The sequence below is a fragment of the Podarcis cretensis genome, assembly GCF_951804945.1.
Source record: "Podarcis cretensis genome assembly, chromosome: 16".
Lineage (NCBI taxonomy): Eukaryota > Metazoa > Chordata > Lepidosauria > Squamata > Lacertidae > Podarcis > Podarcis cretensis.
This window is the reverse complement of record NC_137186.1, coordinates 40,368,214-40,391,891: the sequence shown is the minus strand read 5'-3', so window position 1 is coordinate 40,391,891 and position 23,678 is coordinate 40,368,214. Positions and strand designations below refer to the sequence as shown.

Genomic DNA, 23,678 nt, shown 5'->3' with positions numbered 1-23,678 from the left:
AATGACGTCAGGCTGGAAACCCAGCTGCTTCATTTATTGGGACTAACTAATAGGTTGCAAGCTTTGGAGCTCAACTGAACTCTTCTTCCAGGAAACACAAATCTCATGAGTCCTGCTTAACTCAAAAGCTTGCTTAATTTTTAAACTATCAGCTTTATAACCAGCAGCTTCATTTAGGGAAGGGCTGCTCAGCCCACCCCTTCCTATTTTTCAGACCTCATGTGATTGGTCTTCTGCAGCACCTATATAGCTCTTCCTACTCCCAGGGAAATCGTAGTTCTATGGCAGTAACAAGGGACCTTCCATCAATAATTCTGATAATATTTATTAAATTTTGTATAACCAATAAAAAACATACATAATAACATAATATTTTCCATTATCCACATTTCATTCTCAACTTTGGACTTCCTCACATCTCTTGTTCCTGCTTTCTAAACATAAATTTTACCAGCAAATTATTAACTTGATTTAATTCATATAATATAATTTTCCAATATTTGATATCTCAAATTTTGGGGTTTAACATACTCTTATTGAAGCTTAATCATAAAATATTACTTATCCCAAATTTATCTTTTCATCTTCCAATTGAATTTAAATTTATATTCTTTATAACTAGTTTGTTGAAGCCATGTTTTTGCTAATCTTACATCTTTCTTAACAATCATACAATTTACAATATTTTTGTAGATAGTCCTTGAATTTCTTCCAGTCTTCCTCCACCAGTTCTTCTCCCAGGTCTCGGATTCTGCCCGTCATCTCCGCCAGTTCCATATAGTCTATCAGTTGCATCTGCCATTCTTCCAGTGTGGGTAATTCTTGAGTTTTCCAGCTTTTAGCGATGAGTATCCTTGCTGCTGTTGTAGCGTACATAAAAAAGGTTCGATCCTTCTTTTGCACACTATGACCAACAATGCCCAAGAGAAAGGCCTCTGGTTTCTTAAGGAAGGTATACTTAAATACCTTTTTCAGTTCATTATAAATCATTTCCCAGAAAACCTTCACTCTAGGGCAAGTCCACCAGAGGTGAAAGAATGTTCCTTCATTTCCTTTACACTTCCAGCATTTGTTATCAGACACATGATATATTTTGGCAAGTTTAACTGGGGTCATGTACCATCTATATATACCATCAATAATTCTGGGCATCTTCCCAAATGGAAGATCAGAAATCTATTTAGACAACGCAGTTCTTTCCTTTGAAGCAAGGAAACAGGTCAGTTATCGGAGATGACCAGACTATCCATTTTGTGTTGATTTCCCACCCCAAAAAAACCTAGCTGAAAAAATTAATATACCTGACTCTAAAGTCAACAGTTGTCGGTGCAGCAAGCACTATGACCCACCACCCTTTCAAGCCAAGGGCTATGGTTAGTCACTGGTCCGAAATCTGCTTTAAATCCCGTCTTCCCTTGTTTTGCCACTTAACAAACCAGTAAGTGATTTGCCCAAGTCCACATGCAGGAAGTCAGTGGCAGAGAAAGAAACTAATCTAAGTCTTCTGAAGTAGTAATCCAATGCTCTGTTTTCAGAGGGTTAGCTAAATTAATTTGCCAGAGCAAAGAATGAATAAAGAATATTATGGCGCTTCAGGGTATTTACAAAAGTTTCTACCACAAAAATTCAGCTAGTGTTTCAGGTGCCACCAAGCTCTTCATTGTTTTCAAAAACATCCTGATGCACCCCTTTCCTTTGTTTTTTATTAAAACGTTTATTCAAAAATTACAATACAGCTTTGTCCACTGCCATAATATCACAAAATGATCACTTCAATCCTCAATCCTTTGTTTAAAAATTCCTGATGTTTGGCTGTGAGAGCCAAATGGGGAAAGAGACAGGCACTGACAAAGGTTAATACAAGGGCTTTTCATTAGACAGAACAGCCCAGAACTCAGTTCCGGCACTTCTCAGGTGGGCCCTTTGCCATTACAAGAGAACAAGAGAGGCGTTCATGGTGAGTTCTGGCACCTCTTTTTCTAAAAAAATAGCACTGGTTAAAGCCCCCTCTCCTTTGCATCCCTTCTCAAAGCTCCCCCTTTTTATTAAGCTTTTGACTTAAACCATGTGGTGCATCTGGAGAGGGAAACATACTTCCAGGGAGAATTCATTCTGGAAGCAGATATCTTTCTTCTCTGCCACCCAAAAACTTGGCTAGACCCTGGAAGGAAACCCTCACTGACCCTCCAGAAGGGTTTCTTACTGCACCATCACTGCCCCCATCACCCCAATGTTTAGTTTGGTGTTTTTATGCATTTATGGTGTTTTTAGTTTGCAAGTTGCCCTGTGACCATGTCATAAAGGGGAAAGAGAGCTCAGGAAGAACATCTGTTTTGTTTTGCTTTGCATTCTCCCTGTTTCCCTCTACATCACTCTTCAGAGCAGAATCAGACATCCTGCTCTCCTAATCCTGATGTAGGATTTACTATCAAAATCCACAGATCTTTGCGTGCAACAACAGACAGTATTCACAAGAGACAGCTGCCTATGCAAGAATCTCTGCCTGTTCATCTAGGGAACCAATAGTTGCTGCCTAGAAGGTAGTGCAAGTGAAAATTCAGAAGGGAGGTGAATTTCAAAAAAGAAGAACCCAAGTCTTTAACCCCACAGTACCCATCCCCAGCGAAACCCTGATATTCAACACTTTCTTAGCCTTGTCTCTCTTACTGCTAAAATTCAGACTGTAGGTTCCTTGGGGCAGTATCCTGCATTGTTTCATTATATTTGTACCTGGATGGCAGAAACAACAACCACAATACATTTTAGATCATATTCAGACAAGAAAGAAATCTGGTTTACTCACCTTAACCCCCAACAGTCTTTCTTGTTTTAACTCTGATTAACTTCCCTGGAAGATGCAAGGCTAAATATCCAACCAAGTTGCCATCCAACTGACTACTGAAAGCCCTTTGCCGGTTTCTGAAGCAATGTTTTTTTTAAAACCCATATCCAAGTAACGCAAGACAGCATTCTGAACTGCATCCCTGTGGCTCATGCAGTCCTAGGAAGGGTCATTTCCTGCTGGCTGACTGAACAGCACCAGCCAAAATACTGCCGGGCAGAAGGAGAGACAACCAAAAAATCATTAACACACGCCCAGGCTTGCAGCCCTCAGCCCATTTGCAACCCGACAGACTTCCAGTAATAAACCTCCTTCAATCTGCTGAGGAAGAGTGATGACCCTCCCCAAACCCCGTAGTGAAGAAACAGTCCTGTCTTCCTGTCATTAGTTATTAAGGTAGATATTCTTTCCACAATTCTAATCCACAGAAACAGGGAAACACCAGTGGGAGACATTATTAACTCATCTCTGGGCTGGCTCATGTTCTAAAAGTGAATAAGGAGTTTTAGAAAAATGCGCTTATCCCCTTTGCAGAACTGTTGCAAGAATGCATTTAATATTTTACCCACCAAAAAACCAGCTAAAAGGAAACAGTTTGTCTAAGAACCCCATATTTTCCTTGATTTTTTGACACTTTCAACAGCAGAAGTGAAACAGAATCCCTCCAAAAAAAGAGAGCAATGGATTATTGCAGTGCATGCAGTCTGCATGTTTTTCTCTGTGCCTGTGTGTGTATGAGAAAAACTCTGAAAAGGAAGGAAACTAATTACAATGCATGCATTTGCCCTACTGGGGAAGTGATACAATGAGAACCACAGAAGCAGAAGCCTCAGAGCTGACCTTTAAAAACCCATATGGCCAGACATGCTATTCAATGTTAAATAAGTACTGGGGGTGGGGGAAGATTTCATTTAATCAAACCTGCTTCTTTCCACAAAACTTGATAATGACAAATACATTTTAAACAATGGGTTCCAGGAATTGGTCGTTCGCTGCCCCCCAAACCACCTTCAAAACATCACAGAAGTTTAACCTTTGCTGACATATATTCTGTTTAGACTTCCCTCACACAAGCTGACCCCAAACTGATGTTTAATGTGTTTAAATATAAAAACAAATCTTGCTCAGCCACGTGCTGTGCTGCTTCTTATTCCACAGATTCTCCTACCATAAAAAGATTGGTTTTTCTGCAGTGCTTCTCCTCCCTCTCCTTTTTATTGTTAGTTTCACTAAAAAAGCATTGGGGTTGGTGAGACCCCACTTAATGGAAGAGGAGACAGCTGATAACACTGAACACTCAACGTGCCGTAGGTCTAAGGGGGGGACAGGACATGTGGTGAAAAAAATCACAGAAAAGCTGTTCAGACAGTAAATCTAGCTAGGAAGGTCTATCATTCTCTCCTCCTTTTTTAAAGAATCGTGATTCTGAGAGAATTCTCAGTTGAAGGTGGGGGGACATGAGCAAAGGGCCCCATAGGAATTACCGCGGCGGCCATTAAGAGAAGCCTGACATCAGCCCTGCATAATTGTTCCCCTGTACTATGAACCATAATATTTAATGCAATTTTCTTTTGGACATTAAATTGAAATCACTGTCAAATACACCTCTTTACAGTATTTCACTTATGACTTATCAGAAAAGTATGTTTTAAAAGCCAGATGTGAGAGGAAAGTGCATGGGGCAGGAGGAGGGAGGTCGCAAATCCTGCTTTGCTTCTGAAAGCAAACTGGAAGACATGCTCTTTCCAAAATGAAAGCACTCTACCATCGAAATAGGGGGGGGGGAATGGGAGAGCGGGGAGGTCTGTAGCTCAGCTGTAGGACATGTGACCTGAATGCATGCAGAAGGTCCCGGGTTCAGTCCCCCGCTGGCGTCTCCAGGTAGGGCTGGGAGAGGCTCCCTGTCTGAAACCCGGGAGAGTCACTGCCAGTCTGTGTTGGCAATATGGAGCAAGAAGCAATTGGTACAAAACAGCTTTCTATATTTCTGGGGGTGGGTTGGGGGACTGTATTAAGACTGCAATCTAGCAGAGACATTTAAAAAGAAGAGAAAAATTGTGACAATAGATGAAAAAGCAAACATTTCTTTATCAGTACTTAAAAATACAAAAAAGAGAGTAAAAAACATGTTACAAACGTCTGTTAACAAACCTCGACTCTCAAGCTGCAGCAAAAAGCTCTCCATCTGCTCTCCTGGCTATATTTACTTTTCCCAAGCAACAAGTCATTTAAGGATCTACAAGAAGACAGCTGGGTTTTTTTAAAACCCACATTACAAAAGGATCCTCCTCCAGTTCTCTTACTGAACTGCCAGGTAACTCTGCGAACGATCCAGCATCTCTCCAGTGGAAGATTCTCTCTAAAGCAGCCCTCACAGCAAATGGGTACCACACCATTCTAGTACCTCCCTCGTTCCTCCCCTGTGGACCATGTTATCATCGCATGAGCAGTGAGAAGTTCAAGGGGCAGCAGTATTGAGTTGGCATTTTGAAGCGCTCAGTATACTTAGAAAGCAAAAAGAGCAGAGCAGAGCTGCAGGCCACCAGCAACCACACTTCTAGCAGTTGGCTGATCCACCGCCCCAAGCTCAAAGAAGGCCTCAGATTTAGGCACCGGCTAACTTTTCGGCATTTGATCAGTTTTACCACTTGCTTCCGTGCACATTGGACCAAAGTATGACACTCTCTCAGCTAGAAAAGCATTTGTTAAACAAAGAAATATACCAGATGCTCCCAGAACTTTTACTCCCCACTTAAAAATACAATTTCTTTCACACTAATACCTTAGGATCAGTTCCCACCCCTTAGCTGGGTGGAAGCTGCATTGTCTTTCCCGCAGCCTTTTCCACTTAGAAACCACCAGCCAATAGCTCAGTCAGTAGAGCATGAGGCTCTTAATCTCAGGGTCATGTGTCTGAGCAACACGTTGGAGAAAAGATTCCTGCACTGCAGAGCATTGGACTAGATGATCCTTGTGGTCCCTTCATACTCTGCGATTCTATTATTCTATCTCCCTAACAAAACAAAGGCATGGGCAGGAATGGCTGGCCATGGGCATCTCCAGATGATCAATATCATTAGGCAACAAGCAAAAACTTCACCCAGGCCTTTGGCTAATTAAACAATCTATGGCCTTTTAAATTATGGTGGGGTATTGTTTTTGTTTCTTACTATGGTATGCATTTTGTGTTTGTATACTGTAAACCTCCCTGTGGTCCTTGGGTGAAGGGCAGTATTGAAATTTAGATAATAACAAGCAAACAACAACAATCTGTTTATTGGATATTTATCTTGATTTGTTTGCACAAATGTTATGCAGAGAATAAGACAGACTTCATATGGTCTTTACTGAGAATGCATTTGATTTGTTTGCAGGGGGCGTTATGTAACAATGAGCACTCATCCTGATTTGCCTCTGGGGTGTTTATGTGCCTTCCCATTAATACATTGTTCATCCTACACATTTCAGTGTTTCCCCATCACTTGCCCAACCACAAGAAGCCAGACTGTTTTTTTTTTTTTAAAAAAAAATAAACATTGTTGTGCCAGGGCAACAGAGCACTTCAATCCACTTTAATTGCACAAACCTACTTTTCCAGTGGACGCAGGTGGCGCTGTGGGTTAAAGCCTCAGCGCCTAGGGCTTGCCGATCGAAAGGTCGGCGGTTCGAATCCCTGCGGCGGGGTGCGCTCCTGCTGCTCGGTCCCAGCGCCTGCCAACCTAGCAGTTCGAAAGCACCTCCGGGTGCAAGTAGATAAATAGGGACCGCTTACCAGTGGGAAGGTAAACGGCGTTTCCGTGTGCGGCTCTGGCTCGCCAGAGCAGCGATGTCACGCTGGCCACGTGACCCGGAAGTGTCTCCGGACAGCGCTGGCCCCTGGCCTCTTAAGTGAGATGGGCGCACAACCCCAGAGTCTGTCAAGACTGGCCCGTACGGGCAGGGGTACCTTTACCTTTACCTTACTTTTCCAGTGGGCACTTGAATCACTCCTGAAAAGGCTAACAGTCTGGAGGCAACCCATGAATGATTTTTATATGTGTCTACAAGTGTGCTTCCACATGGAGGGCTGATTTTCCAAACGGGTTATTGAGATATTTGCAAGAAGGTCACTGGCAACAGAAGTTTTTTCTTTTACTTGTCTGAGTTTCCCTGGATAGGATAAATCTGCATTAAGGGGGAAGCAGAATATGGGTGACCAAAAAAATACCCCCCAAAAAACACCCTTTCATGCCTGAGGCATTTGTCCCACTATAAACACCTGTCTGGAAATACCCTGTTTTTGTATGAATGAGTTCAAGTTAACTCAGCAGGAGGTCTACATGAAAACCGTGTTTTAGCCACTAAGTCCACAGCCTGCCACCCAGTTGCTTCTGTCCTACTCAACCTCTGTTGACAAAAGGGGGATGTCAATGCCTTACTGCACTGGCCCTGCCTTAAGTATGGAAATATCACCATAAAAGAGGGTTTGCATACTAACAAAATGTGATAGAAGCATGCAACAGCTTCAGACACTTTGGCCTCAAATGACAGTCCACTGGAGTATGGAAATGATAAACAAATAGTTAAATGTGCAACCAATTATTGGAAAAATCAGAGAAAAACTTTAAAAAACAACAACAATAATTCTCCTCCCATTTATGGAACCTGTTGACCCACTCCTCTGAAAACAACATAGAAATGATTTGATTCCTCTCTTCAAAAGTGAAAAAGAAATCAATACTAAAAACTAAGACTAAAACCTATCCTTTGAGGAAAGGTTAAAGCATCTGAGACTTTTTTTTTTAGTTTAGAAAAAAGGTGTGCAAGAAGTGACTTGGCAGAAGTTTGTAAGATGATGCATGCTGGGTAGAGAGTGGATAGAACTTGTGGACCTCCAGTGACACTGAATGTTGAAGATTCAGGACAGACTAGAGAAAAGACATTGTTTATTAAATTTATATACCGCCCTATACCTGTAGCTCTCAGGGCAGTTCACAACATAAAATCACAATATAAAAAACACAAAATACATAATAAAAACAAAGACAACCCCATAATCCCCCCATTCAGGGTATAGTAAAACTACGAACTCGTTCCCACAGGAGGCAGTGATGGCCACCAACTTGGACGGCTTTAAAGGGGATTAGACAAACCTTTGGAGGAGGAGAGGGCTATCAATGGCTACTAGCCAGGATGGCTATGTTCTACTTTCACTGTCAGAGGCAGCAATGCTTCTGAATGCCAGTTGCAAAGAAGCCACAGGAGGGAAGAGAACTCTTGTTCTTGGATCCTGCTTGAAGGTTTCCTTTTGGGCTTCTGGATAGCCACTATGAGAACTGGATCCTGGGCAAGATAGGCCTTTGGCCTTATCCAGCAGGCTCTTCTTATATTTTTTTTTAATATATAAATTTTTATTAGTTTTCCAATTTTATAAAACACAACAAAAACAACATACAAACAAACACATAAAATCATAATTTCTTAACCTTATTTTCATAAGCCTCTTTTCTCGGACTTCCCCATACCTTCCCCTTTTTGCATCCTTTTTTTTTTTTAACAATTTTTCAACAACCCTTTTAACCAATTAAATTTAAATTCATTCCCCTTTTCACTTTCACCCTAAATCAAACAAAATTTACCGCTGTAATTCTACGTCTTCCTCTCCCTTAACATTTTAGCACTCCTCAATTTTATGGTAGTTCTTAAGATATGTTTTAAACTTCTTCCAATCTTCCTCCACAGTCTCTTTCTCTTGGTCACGGATTCTGCCGGTCATTTCTGCCAGTCCCATAAAGTCGATCACTTTCGCCTGCCATTCCTCCAGCGTGGGTAGCTCTTGTGTCTTCCAATACTTTGCTAGAAGAATCCTTGCTGCCGTAGTAGCGTACAAAAAAAAGTTTTTGTCCTTCCTCGGCACCAATTGGCCGACCATACCCAAGAGAAATGCCTCTGGTTTTTTATGAAAGGTGCATTTAAGTACTTCCTTAATCTCATTATAAATCATTTCCCAGAAGGCCTTAATCTTTGGGCAGGTCCACCAAAGGTGGAAGAAGGTACCTTCAGTCTCTTTACACTTCCAACATTTATTATTGGGCAGATGATAAAACTTCGCAAGCTTGACTGGAGTCATGTACCACCTATAAATCATTTTCATAATGTTTTCTCTTAAGGCATTGCATGCCGTAAATTTAATACCAGTGGTCCATAACTTCTCCCAGTCAGCAAACATAATGTCATGACCTATGTCTTGTGCCCATCTAATCATAGCTGGCTTCACTGTCTCATCTATTGTATTCCACTTCAACAGCAAGTTATACATTCTTGATACATTCTTGATACATTCTTGATACATTCTTAGTATTGGGTTCTAGCAGTTCTGTTTCTAATTTCGATTTCTCCACCTGGAAACCGATTTTCCTGTCTTGTTTGTAGGCCTCCATTATTTGAAAATAATGGAGCCAATCCCGTACCTTGGACTTTATTTTCTCAAAACTTTGTAGTTTAAATTCACCACCTTCTTGTTCTAAAATTTCAGAATATTTCGGCCAATTAGTTCTCATATTAAGTTTCTTTACCTCCTTGGCCTCCATTGGTGAAAGCCACCTGGGAGTTTTATTTTCCAATAAATCCTTATACCGAATCCAAACATTGTATAGTGCTTTCCTAACAATATGATTTTTAAAACCCTTATACACTTTAACCTTGTCATACCAAACATATGCATGCCAACCGGTTGGCAAGCAGGCTCTTCTTATATTCTTGCTAGGAAAGGTCTTGGTGCTGATGCACTGGAGCAAAAGCCTCTTCCCGGTTTATGTCAACTGGAACAGGGCTGCTGCTCAGCAGCTATTTCTGATACCTTAAATCACTATGAGTTTGTATTGAATTGCATTGATGCATTTGCTTTTTGCTTTATTTATATGCTAGCGCATGTTCAAAAGTATTATGGTGGCTGTAATGTTTGTTAATTTTAAACGCTGCCGTTATCAACTGCTCTGAGCGCAACATTTTGTTGTTTTGGAAAAGCGGAATATAAATAGTAAATCATCAACAACAACATCAATTAAAAAGTGGGTTCTAATTGTGCTCTGAAGCAGCTAAGCTACCCTCATGCAGACAAGGAAGCTGACATTTGGTGCACTTGTTGTTTTATACACATGCTTCAAAATGTAGAGACAGAACCCTGAGATGGTAAGATGGATGGTAAAACTTCAGGCTGCTGGTGAGTGACCCCATTTTTGTATATTCCTCGGGTAAAGCAAGAAGCAAAATCAAGGTCACCCTGGAAAATACAGAACTAGTCTATCAAGGAGAAAAGTCCTAAATCAGCCAGCTCCCTGCTCTGCTAGCCTTTTTTAACATCCCAGAGTTTTTTTCCACAAGGGAGTTTTGCAAAATGCAATCCTTCCATCTCCAGTCTAAAATACTACAATTTCTACCACCTCATTCCCACCTCATTTTGCTACAACTGAAGAAAAGGCCAAATTTTCTGTGTGGGTTTTTAAAAAATCCTAAAGGAAGGAATTGGGTGAGCACCAAACTACACTTGAGTGCTTGGAGCATTAAAGCACTCCAAGCGAGTTTTCCCAAGAGCTGGACTTAATGGTCAAAGGGCTTTATGCCAGCTCTCCTGTCTCCACCTCTCAAGCTTTTGTTCTAATAAACCTGATTGCGGTGGAAGGAGAATAGATAAGAACAAACGGCCTTATGCTGAGTCAAACCACTGGTCCACCTTGCTCAATGTTACCTTTTTCATACAAAGCTATATAGTTAGCATAGGCATAAGCAGCACATTCCATTAGGGTGTGAAACCCAGGGAATCTGGCAAAAACACTCAGGGTGTACGGCTTGTGGGGTGCTCAGGTGCGTCAAATCAAGCACATCCTTAAGTCTGCTTGGAGGGGTGAGCCCTGTTGCTCGAGGTGATGAGCAATGCAGGGCTGCCACATGCAAGCGCACCATAAATGCAGCCCTTCTCTGCACAAAAAGTGGTGGGCAGTTCTCACAAGCCAGCTAAAGTGCGCTCCCATTCTTGCAAGAACAGCTTTCCCATGCCTCTTCTGCCTGTATGCACCACGATGCTCATGGCTTGGACAAACAAGGCAGTCTATCCCATTTTGCCACTTGAGGCAAACTGGGAAGGTGCCACCCCTACCCACTGGTGGGCCAGCCTTGTGGATAGAGGTGGGCATGGCTGGGGGTACAGGGTGCAGCTGACTGGAAGGTGCAGAGAAGCAGCCTGTTAACCACGATGCACTGCTACAACTGAGCATGGGCAGGGACCTGCAAAGCCACTTTTTATTATTTACCGTAGATATTAGGTTTGGCCCGGGCCCAGCCACCCCCCCCCATGCATACACCTGTGATGGGAAGGGGCAATAATCCCCACCTTAACAAAAAACCAAAAACACTTAAGGATACAGTATTTCACACACTGTGGAAGGGTTTAAAAAGGGTTTAAAAAGGCAAAGGTAAAAGGAAAGGGTTAGTTAAAAATTCTATCTGAAACTAAACAAAAAATAGTAACACCATGACTATAGGGCCATGCTTTCAAATTCATGTCTTGGAAGATTACTATCTTAGAAGATGAACAGACCAAAAAGGCAACTGGGTATTTTGAGCTCTACTTGTGAAACTGGGAGGAGTAAGGTAAGTCAATGAGGAGCGCCAAGTGATTTCAGGCAAGTCAGGCTTGATCAGGAAAAGGGGATGGGAGGAAAGAGGGAGCATTTTCCTCTTCATAGAACTGTAGAGTCGGAAGGGACCACAAGGGTCATCTAGTCCAACCCCCTGCAAGGCAGGAAACTTTTACCCAAAGTGGGGCTCAAACTCACAATACTAAGATGCTCTACCAACTTGAGCTATCCCTTCAATCACTTTTGTGTCATGTATTTTAGACCAAAACCTTGAGAGAGGAACTGCTCTTTTTCTTTATTGGTCAGTAAGCTGCTCTGGGAGCCTTTTGGCTGAAGAGCAAGATAAAAACAAATAGTAAATTTCGAGAATATATTAGTGAAAGTAACATATAAATATACAGATTATAGCTGAGCAAATAGCTTACAAAAATGCATACATTAGACAAAATGCATACTAAAATGCTGATGAATTTTCATGAGGACTTCTTTTTTTAAAAAAAGTTACAAACTGATGTGCAAAATCTATTGTGCTGAACTTAAGGCTGGCAAAGTGAGTAAGAGAGAGAAACCAAAACTGATGGATTCCCCCATCTCTCACTGCAAATACTTTGAACTACTTTTCAAAGGCCTGCTTTGAACTGTTGCTAAGAAAGGAAAACTTGCTCCCCCCCCCCCCCCCCCCAATTCATCTTTAACCCTAAAAACAAACACACACTCTTTGTGGCTCTTAAATCAACAGATGGCAAACTGCTACTGAGTAGAGGCAAGTGTGAGTGTGGCGGCAGTGCTGGGGGGCGGGTGCTGATGAAGTTGGTTCGGTGCAAAAAGAGAGGTTCTGCAAGCTTGTTTTCCTGTTCTCATCTGTCAAACATCAGAGGGCCTTTGGATCTTCCCGGGTTTTGACTGAAGCAAACAGCCTTGTGTTCCAACCACACTCTTTGAGCAACCCAGATTACAAATGACTCATATTACTCAGTGCAATCAACATCAAAGCTTCTTCCCTGGTTCCAGAGATCTCAGTTGCAAGCACCACTCCCATACATCCCAAACACGCTCCCTTGTGTCATACACTGGCATCTGAAAAATTACAGCAGACCCAAGTGAGTGGCAACCCTGATTGATGGCTGACTACTGTGATTCCTCGCAACTACTCATTCCCCATCTGCAAGTCACAAACCCCAATTCCACAGCACCGCCAAAGAGAATTGCTACTACAAACTTCTCCAAGGCAGACACATTGTGGAAAGGCACTTACAGGGCCAATTAGGTTCAAGGTTAACCTAAGTGGCAAGACCTCTTCATCTATATCATGGGAAGCCAACACAATGCCCTTCAGATACTGGGGAACACAACTTCCAGCAACCCCAGCAAGGCCAGTGGCCCAGGGCTGATGGGAGTTGTAGTCCACAACGACTGGAGGGCAATATGTTGACAACCCCTTTGAGAGAGTAAGGCCTGGAGACACATAATAATAAAAACTACCAACAACAACAACCAGAACAGCAGCGTGAGATGCACTAGGTTGCTATACACACATTAGCAAGCGATAAGCCATGGGGCAATAAGTCATCCAGAGGTTAGGTTAGGTTCATCGAATGTATGTATTGCATCCCATTATGAAATTCCTCCGGGGACGCAGGTGGCGCTGGGGGTAAAACCTCAGCGCCTAGGACTTGCCGATCGCATGGTCGGCGGTTCGAATCCCTGCGGTGGGGTGCGCTCCTGTCGTTCAGTCCCAGCGCCTGCCAACCTAGCAGTTCGAAAGCACCCCCGGGTGCAAGTAGATAAATAGGAACCGCTTACCAGCGGGAAGGTAAACGGCGTTCCGTGTGCTGCGCTGGCTCACCAGATGCAGCTTGTCACGCTGGCCACGTGACCCGGAAGTGTCTGCGGACAGCGCTGGCTCCCGGCCTATAGAGTGAGATGAGCGCACAACCCTAGAGTCTGGCAAGACTAGCCCGTACGGGCAGGGGTACCTTTACCTTTACCTTTATGAAATTCCTCCAGCTATTTACAACCAAGTAAGAAATACAATAAAATCACATCAACATATTAAAAATGGTTTTAACAATGCAATCCAGGAAAATATGTATTTGCTTGGCATCAAAATGAGTATAAGGTTGATGCCTGATGGGCCTAACATGGGAGAGAAAAGGCCCATTCTCCCATGGCCGCCCCCAAACCACCTGTGGAAGGCTTTTTTTAAAAATGTTTTTAAAATGTTTTAATATAATTCATTATATTTTAGACACTTTGCTGTTTTGTTAATGCTTGGATTAACTGGCCAGTTTTTAAAACAACAACACTGTTATCTAACTTTTTTTGTACATTTTTCTTGTTTGTAACATGCAATTTTGTGTCTTATTATATTTAAGTGCCTTCTAAGGCATATACCCAAAAATAAGGCCCATAAATAAATTTATAGCTAAATAAAATAATAATAAATGTATTACAAGTGGCACATATTCATTACCATTTTCACCTTCCTGGGGGAGAGGAGAAATCACAAGCATATATAAACCATTAAACATGGCCCCAGGGACTGGTGATATTAGAGGCATTGCCCAATAGGTGCTCTTTGCAGCTAGCTGCTCCCAAGTTGATACTCAACTGTGTCAAAAACCTGCAAATCCATCCATCCCCACTTACTGAAAAACAAACCCTCAGGATGAACAATATACACCTAACCTGTACTACAAGGGTAGCAACGTTGCTATCAAATTACTCCAACATGTAAAAATACTTTTTTGCCCTAAGCCATATTATATTTTCACAGTCTTCCCCATAAACTGTTCAAATAAGAGCCACCTTTGTTACGAGGCAGCAATAAGTGAGAAGTAAAATACGTACAAGTCACTTGGTTACCAATGACTCACCTGCCGGACAGGTTGGAACAATACTAGCCCATTAAAAATTTCCTCTTGGAAAGGCCAACCTGCCTCCCTATTGTTCCACCTCTGAATCAGGTGTGTAGATATTTATTATCAAAATTGCTAGTGGTTTAAGAGAGAAAGCAAGGGTGCCACCCCTGATGCTTAGTTTTACCAGCTGACAAAAACCAACCGTGTTGTCACCCTGCATTTGCAAATTACCTTTTGGAAAAAACCTGAGAGCGGTGTTTGATCGTGTTTCTTTTTCACCCTGGCTCCCAAAGCGTTCCCTCGTTCTGCCATCCTTCACTAAGAAGCCTTGCTGAACTGCTGTGGCCACCGGTCTCATCACTGCACACTCTGGTGACAGACAAAGCCCAGCAAAACATCCATGTCCGTGGACAGTAAAGCCCAGTTGAAGAGAAGGGATGGGGAAGGGAAGGGAAGGGAAGGGAGGGGAAGGGAAGAAGGGAAGGAAGGGGGGAAGACACGGGAAATAAAACGGATTCTCTGCTCTGCAGGGAACACTAAGCTATGTTGCCATGGAGAAGCGGGGAGCTGTAAAAAATGAACAGAGGTACTCCTTGGAGAGCGAGACTCTGAGGCGGCTTGCAAAGGCACCACTCTGCAGCAGCAAAAGAGGCAATGTCAGAAACAAAAAGAGTCCCAGACTGCAAGAACAAGAGGCCGGAAGGATGAAACAGTGCCCCAAATGGTGCAAAGGTCTGGAGCACTGGCACTGCCCGTGACAAAAGGACGCCTTTTGCTTTTTCACCTATGGGACTTTTTACTAGTTTGCAAATGGTGGGAGTGGGGAGATGACAAAGGGAGGGCAAAATTTCTACAATCAGACATAGTGTGGAAGAAAGTGGGTATTGCTTTATTTTATTTATTTGCGTACCTTCCATTTAACAACGTCTCTAGGCAGCTAATAATAAAAAGTTATAAACCACTAAAAACGAGCCAGTGCGTGAAAAGGTTAAAAAATAGAGCAAAACAACCACAGTATTAAAGTAAAATAACTAAATAAATAAAATCAGCAACAGCAAAACATAACCCAGCTTTTTTTAAAAAAAAAAAGATTGGAGGTTTGTTCTTGGTACAGCCAGACATCAGGGTGCTCATTTCTGATCCACTGTGGGAGCCTAATCTTACTGGGGGAGAGTCAAGAAGGGGCAGCCCCCACCACTCCTGCTCCACCCTTTTTTAACACCCCAGGGTCAGGCAGGTAGTGTACTAAGGTGGAGCCCAGTACTAATTGATAAACTGAAAAAGGTAATTGATAAACTGTGTATCTGAAGAAGTGTGCATGCACGCGAAAGCTCATACCAAGAACTAACTTAGTTGGTCTTTAAGGTGCTACTGGAAGGAATCTTTTTTTGTTTTGAAAAAGGTGGTGATACCCACAAATGAATCCTGTGTGCTTAAGGAACTACTGCAGCAGAACTTAAGAAGGACCAAACTGGAGGAGGAAGGGAGGCACTGAGGGATAGATAAGCACACTGCAGGGAGAGCAGAAATCTGAGAATACCTAAGCAGCCAAGGCCCAGCCCAGCCTCTCTCAGACACAGGGAAGCCTTACCCAAGGGCACGGATCTGATTTTCCAGAGCTAAGAGTCACTTGCTCTTCTCCCTACCCACCGAACTGCAGACAGGTCTACGTCTTCCAGAGCTTAAGAAAACTGGACCAAAGGCCAGCATCCCGTTCTCACAGTGGCCCATTGAGTCCAACATCCCGTTCTCACAGTGGCCCATTGAGTCCAACATCCCATTCTCACAGTGGCCAGCTCCATGTCCATGGGAGGCCAGTGGCTTTATGAAGAGAATCAGCCAGCCTTCCCCAGCTGCCACATCAGAACTGAATTTTGGGGCAGCTGCAGACTTGCTGGCAAGCTGCTAAGCATAGGTGTGGAGGACGGCTTCCTTCTCCCTTCTCAAAGCAGTCAACCACAAAAATGAAGAACATTCTGTCCAACATTTCTCCGATGAAAATAGGAATGTCCTATTCTATTATTATTTCTTCTTCTTCTTCTTCTACTACTACTACTACTACTATTATTATTATTATTATTATTAATAATAATAATAATAATAATACCTTGCCCATCTGACTGGGTTGCCCCTGCCACTCTGGGCAGCTTCCGACATATATAAATCATAGTAAAACTATCCAGGGCTACCTTCCAATGTCTTCTAGAGGTTGTATAGTTACTTATTTCCTTGGCTTGGGGGTCACATAACTCTATATCCTCCAACATTTCTCCTATTAAAATACGGACTGCCTAAGGAAAAACAGGACATTTCAGGATAAAATCAGAAACCGGGATGGCTTCTGTAAATCCAGGACTGTCCCTGGAAAATGGAGGCACACTTGAAGGGTCTGGAAGAACAGGCATGCTGCAGGGAGCCTGGGGTGGGCCACTTCATGCTTGCATGGTTATATTTGACAAAACACACTGCCTGCACACTCCTGCGTTTGAATCACAAAGAATGAAACACAAAATTGCATTTTAGGTTTCCATACAATGACGTCAGACCATTCTTGTTCCTCCAGGCCAAATAAGTAAGCTAATGAAAAGGCAATTGCTGTGTGATCTTCAATTAATACTTGCAGCCATAGCTTATCTTTGTGGCAGTTTCAGTAACTCCTGCTCTCCCACAGGGCAAACTTCCTAACCCCAGGAAACCCTATGAATCCCTCAGCCAATAAACCCCAAGCGTCTTTTGCAGAACCCTTGCACACTTGGGAAAGGGCCAAGGCGCAGTGGCAGAGCAGCGTTTTGCATGCATGATTGAGAAGTCTTGAGCAACAAACCTGCTTCCCCAAAAGATCTGACTTTTCGCAGTGAGGAAAGCGACGCAGGAAAACCCAGAAGTGTGAGGTAATACTGGTTTTGAACCAACAGCATTTATCCTCCCTGCAAACAAGTCGGCATCAATGCTCAATAAGCAGGTCACGCTGTGCTCCAATTCAGAGGACTCTGTGACATATTCTAGAGTGTGCAGACTCCCATTCGACACCACAACAATCCCCTGTGTTTGTGTAATGAAGGGGGAAGATGAATATTGGTTGGTTCAGTCAATTAAATGACTTCCCAGGGTGGCATCCAACAATCATAACTGGTCAACGACTAAATGACACATCAAAACAGCAGAAAAAATAAACAAGATCAAAATTTGTGCAAAACAACAACTTGGATGGCATACACAGGAAGGCTCCTGGGAGCACAATCTCAAAATGATACAGGGAGAACTGAATTTACAGAATAGTAAAATGCCCTCATGGAGCTGCTCTGACTCAGAGTAGACCATGCTCGACTGGGTGGACAAATAGTTTGACCTGGGATAAGGCAGCCTCCCTAGGAAAGTTAGGGCCTTTTCTGCTGTGGCAACCAGACTTTGCAACGGCTTTTCTAGCAAAACCTACCTGGCCCCATCTTTCCTCACTTTTCAGTTGACAGCTAAGAAGGAACCTTTCAAGCAGATTTTTGGAACTTGCCTCTTACCCTGAGTTACTGCTGCTTTATTAACTATTGCTGCTGTTTTAATATGACTAGAGGGGATTTAAACTGTTTTAAGCCACGACATTTGTCTGTAATGCCTTTGTTTATAACATCCCAGCATTGCTCAGGAATTCTACGAATTCTACAAAACCAAAAAATTACTTTCAAAATTTTTGGAATCAGTGATTAAAATCAGTCAGGGCCGGCCTGCACCTTAGGGCAGGATGAGGTAGCTGCCTTGGCCAGTGGAACCACAAGAGGTGGTGCCCCACGGATGCCTCACCCACCCTGCCACTTCTGCCGCCAGAAAAAAAGGTGTGGCAGTGGCATCCAGTGAGATCTCGTGAGAACCTGCCACCACCATTTTGTCGGCTGCTAGACCCAGGCAAGGAAAGCTTCCGTGGCGGGGGGCGGGGGGCGGGGGGCAGCAGCTTCCCATTTCTCTTCAGGACAGAAATGGGACCGTCTGCCCCTGAAATTAGTGCAGTTTTGAAAAGTTCTGTCCTCCATCTCTATTAAAAATGGTGTCCAACAGTTCCCAAAGAGAGATGAAAAGCTCCTCCTAGACTTTGGGAACTATCATGAATATTTTGGTTACAATATCTTAAGAGGTGTCCAATACATAGAGGGCAAAAAGCTTTTCAAAATATATTGTAGATATTTTATAGTTTCTTTTGTTCTTTTGGATACTTATTGACTGTGGCCATATCTTGACACAGAGATAGTATACAAAGCCCCCCCCCCAATATTAATAAAACATTTTGTTATCTGTTCAACAAAAGCAGAGCTGGGAATGGCCGCTTACCATCTTGCCAGTGAGCGGCTGTTGCAGCCCAACACCTCCCCTTTCACCCGGACGCATGGTGCCATTTTAGGAATGTTCTTTCCATCTACTTTGACAGGGCAAATTGTCGAGAAGGCGAAGGAGAAAATTGTTGTTGTTGAACCTAAAGTAATACAAGTAGGAGCCCCAGCCTTACAGAGGCAAATTGAGGACTATAAGTTGAGGCCTTTTATGATTGAATTTAGAAAAAGTCAGATTTTGAGGATCGGAGCCCTGCCTGGACTGGAGAAGGAAAGTTGGATAGATCCCTTCATGCAGGGATTTACTGACCTTTGGGATTTGGACTTGGGTCGTGAGGAGATTGGAGCTGTGGGGGCCTTTAGATTTGGAGGAATTTTGAAACATGTCCTGAAATACCTTATGGATTTTAGATTTAACCATGGAGATTTGGCTGACCTGTCGAGAAGGAATAAAAGCATTGCTAGGTTGGAGCTTCCCCGAGATCTGCTCTTCAGAATCAAAGGAAGGAAAATAAGAACAAGATCAGTAGAAGACAAAGTAAAGTGCATGTATAAATATGAAGAAGACTTGCAGAAGGGACTTGGAAAAGAGTTAAGAGCCTCGGACAGAAGATCACCAGGTTGATGGACTATATGGAATTGACGAATGACTGGCAGAATCCGAGACCAGGGAGAAGAGATGGTGGAAGAAGATTGGAAAAAGTTTAAAGTTTATTTTTAGAAATAGAAATATTGTAAAATTATTGAGTGTTAGAAAATGTTGGAATGAAATCTTGTGGCTTTAGTAGAAATGTTATAAGGAGTTAAGCATAAATAAGCATTATAGTATTAATGGAAAATAAGGGTAAAAATATGTTAAGATATTTATATGATAGAAAATAGAGAAAGATGGAAAGGAATTGCTGAAACAATTAATAGAAGTGGAATACAAAAAGGGAGGTGAGAGGAGGTCGATGAAACAAGGGAATGAAAGATAGAGTACTGAAATGGTATGATGTATGTTTTTAAATTGTTTTTGCTTTGTTTTGTTTAGTTTAATGTGTCAATGTTGTGTTTTGTATTGTTCATATATTGTATTGTATTGTATTTTTTCCCTTTCTTGGTTTTTTTCTTTTTTTCTTTTTTCTTCTTTTTCTTTTTTGTAAGTCTTAATATATATATATATATATATATATATATTTAAAAGGAATGTTCTTTCCACCACTCCAGCTGACACGGAGGCTCACGGGTTCCTGCCAAATCTGCAGCGGCCCTGGAGGGGACGGGCCTTGGCCATTTACTTAGCCCAGCCAAACACTCTGCACAGCATCCAGTCGGTGGGGAGCGTCACCCACCCTTCCCCTCCCTTCATTCATACTTGATCACAGTGATACCTCGGGTTAAGAACTTAATTTGTTCTGTAGGTCCGTTCTTAACCTGAAACTGTTCTTAACCTGAGGTACCACTTTAGCTAATGGGGCTTCCCGCTGCCGCCATGCAATTTCTGTTCTCATCCTGAAGCAAAGTTCTTAATCTGAGGTACTATTTCTGGTTTTGAATTATGGTGCTGGAGGAGACTCTTGAGAGTCCCGTGGACTGCAAGAAGATCAAACGTATCCATTCTGAAGGAAATCAGCCCTGAGTGCTCACTGGAAGGACAGATCCTGAAGCTGAGGCTCCAAGACTTTGGCCACCTCAGGAGAAGAGAAGACTCCCTGGAAAAGACCCTGATGTTGGGAAAGATGGAGGGCACAAGGAGAAGGAGACGACAGAGGACGAGATGGTTGGACAGTGTTCTCGAAGCGACCAGCATGAGTTTGACCAAACTGCGGGAGGCAGTGGAAGACAGGAGTGCCTGGCGTGCTCTGGTCCAGGGGGTCACGAAGAGTCGGGCACGACTAAACAACAGCAGCAACTATTTCTGGGTTAGCCAAGTCTGTAACCTGAAGCGTCTGTAACCCGAGGTACCACTGTACTGCTCTAACCCTTTCCTTTTTAGCTAGGAGCACTTTGCTGAGGTCTTTTGGCGGTTACCATATTCGGAGCCGGGAAGGAATTTCCCAGCTCTGCAGGTTTCGCCTTCTCCACAGCACTAGTCAGAACTCTGGCGGTTTAGGCCTTGGGTGGAATCCTATAGCCTTTCATCCACCCCGTGTTCCCTGTGGCGACATTAAAAGGGTACCCCATTAGAGGGGTCTGGAGTGAAGTCTCTGTCCATAAAGCCAAAGCCTGCTTTTGTGATGGGTCCACCCCTGAACAGAACCTGTCATGCCTCGATCCTCCAGCAGGGGGGCTGAGAGGGACACACGCCCAGTGCCTATGCCAAACCTTCCTACATCTGAAATCAATAAAATTGTGCCCATTTAAATCCCAGACAGTTGTTGTATCCATTCATTTTCCACTCAGCAGTTAGGCATGCCAGGAAGGGGGACTCTGCGGCTGGGAACCAATTTGCACCATAAACAGATTAACAGACAGAGAGGATGAACAAATGAAAGAAAGCTACATGCAAAACAGAGAACAGGGATCCAACATCTGGGTTATATTCTCCCTGTAATGAGCACACTGTCAACAGGACAGAACCCTGTCAAGCAAATTACAAAGCAATGAGGTTTTATTCACAGGGTGACAAGTCAACAGCCCATTAGTTAATTTTAAGAACTGACTACACACTCAGGCCTTAAATAAAATAAACGAGCTGTCTTCGCACACGCACACAAAATTGGAACATAAAACAGAAGGCGACTAGGACTGGTTTTTCTTGATTTGACACCCTGGGATTACAAAGGGGAGGGGGCCTTTACATCAGTTCAGTCTCTTGACTCCCCATAAGGACTGCAGTGCTTTAAGTACAAAGTCCATTTCAACCACTATATACGGTATTTCAGTCTCACAGCAACTATGCAAGTCCAGCCTCCCTGCCAGCTGTGCCTTTGAAAAGTCATGGAGAACAGCAGTTTCAGCCAGTGTAGCTTACCATGTCAAGGCACCACAGAGGGAAGGAAAGTTACACAGGCTGAAATTCTGTATTTCCCCCATTAATTAAAGCTGCAAAAAAATGTCCTCAGTTATAACTGGGTACCTATTTTGGTTCTCATTTTGCAACAAGGAACTAGGGCTGAGAGAAATAATTGGCCAACATAAATATCACAGCAAACCATATGTATCACAAAGTGCTGTTTGCAAATCCCACTTCAGATTAGGGGTGTTTGGAGAATTTGATATTTGCAAATTTCAACATTAATTGACCTGACCTGTACTTCCCAGACTAATGCACAGGTCAGAATTTAGTTATCCAGTGGCTTTAGTGCTTTCTGAATTTTCTGACCCAATTCTAAGCTCAAAAAAAGGTATCAAAATGCAGTTTTTGAAATGGGTGCTTTAAGAGAAAATAGGTTTAAAATATATATTAAATAAATTAAAAATGCAGCTTAATGCAGAAACAGGAGGAAACACGTATAAAAATGGCACAGTCCAGAAATATGCACCTGTCCATTCTTAGTTATGAAGCAACCACAAGCTATGGTTTGTCAGTTGGGATGTCTTGCCAAACCATGGTCAAGCTTCATAAACCATGGTTCATGGTTTGGTTTGACATGTGAGCAGAACTAGTGAACCGTCCAAGTTTACACCAGAAAAACCATTAATATGGTTCAGATATGATGCCAAACGGTCTGTCATAATGTCTGAACCATCATCATCCAAACCACCATACTTTGTGAGTGGCTATGAAACAAGGTTCTGCAACCATGATTTTCAGCTGCCTTGTATAATACAGTACAGGCCAACTGTACTTTGATGATGCAACTGAACCAACAAATCACAATTTGGGGTGTTGGCACCCTTGGAGACTATCATTTGGCAGGGAAGGAGTGAAGCCAACCATGATCTGCCTGGATGGCAGAAACAGAAATCATGTTTTGGAGTATAGACATCTGAACTAAAAGTATTGGATTAGGATTTGAATTCAATCAATGTAAATGCAACACTTGTAATTTTTTACCTCCTCACACCTAAAGCAGTTTTACAACTAAAATTAATAACGCTAAAGTTCCTAGCTCACTTGCCTACCAGTATCTGCACTAATGGTTGTTGCATTGGGGGGGGGGATTAAACATCTGTAAACACTTTTCTTTCACTGGAAATGATTCTTGTCAGAGCTTACCAGACAGAAAGGATCTTTATTTACAATAAAAAACAGAAAGAATTAATGAACTGTTCAATAATAAATTTAGCTCAGTATTCTGAAAAAGCTGAGGGTCGGGGCTTGTCCAATATGGCAGGATACTGCTTAAATATTAAACGCCTAGCAGTGCAAAAAATTGTCCTAGGCCAGCAGGACACGGGGCCACCTGCAAGCATGTACACCAAGCTGAGCAGCACGACAAGCTGGATACGTGTGTGAAAGATTTCAGATCTGCCAATTCCTTCAGAAGCTGCAAACCCGAGTGGGTGAATGTTAGCATGCGTTGTGCCATCTGCAGCTAAGATTAGGGCTAGCAAGATGCAGGGAGGTGTAACATCTTCAACAGCCTGTGCACGGCTCAGAACATCTTCAGCCCAAATGTGCTGCTAATTACAATAGGTTGGGGAAGGGGGGGGGATATATATAACCAGATCAACAACACGCAGATGGTCTTCCCCCTCTACCTCCGTCAGATGTGGCAGTGCAGCTATATTCATATTCTCCATCCTCCAGAAGTGACAGCTCTGAACCCAAAAATTCTCTTACATGCATGGGCAATTTAAAAATGACATTTTGGAGCACGGGGCCTGTGTTTTAAAGTTTCATCAGAGGCAGGGTTCTGAGCCCAAACTCCCACCCCCCACCCCTCACCTCTGGGCCACAGCAAGCCCTGCTGCAGACGCAAGATCAGATCTCTGCAATTGGTGATTTGCATTGGATTGTAGTGGGTGGGGGCTGGAAGAGGTCTGTCCTTTCACACATACGTGTGCACATGCACATGCACACGCACGCACACGCACACACACTGCAATGCCACTCTGTGAATGCCAATCCCAAAGCAGCATATTGTTTACTATTACTACTACTAAGAACATCAGA

General features: G+C 42.9%; 1 protein-coding gene across 7 annotated transcripts in view; it reads right to left on the bottom strand.

Moving 5' to 3' along the window:
* The window catches only part of PITPNM2 (phosphatidylinositol transfer protein membrane associated 2), a 204,472-nt gene that overhangs the window by 154,852 nt on the left and 25,942 nt on the right, over positions 1–23,678 (bottom strand). Inside the window, exon 1 of one of the 7 annotated variants that reach the window (XM_079956394.1) lies at positions 14,550–14,814. The exons of the other annotated variants lie outside the window; for them this stretch is intronic. The gene's annotated coding sequence lies outside the window, so the exon portion shown is untranslated. Of the gene's footprint in view, positions 1–14,549; positions 14,815–23,678 lie in introns of those variants that run through there. 7 annotated transcript variants of the gene reach the window in all.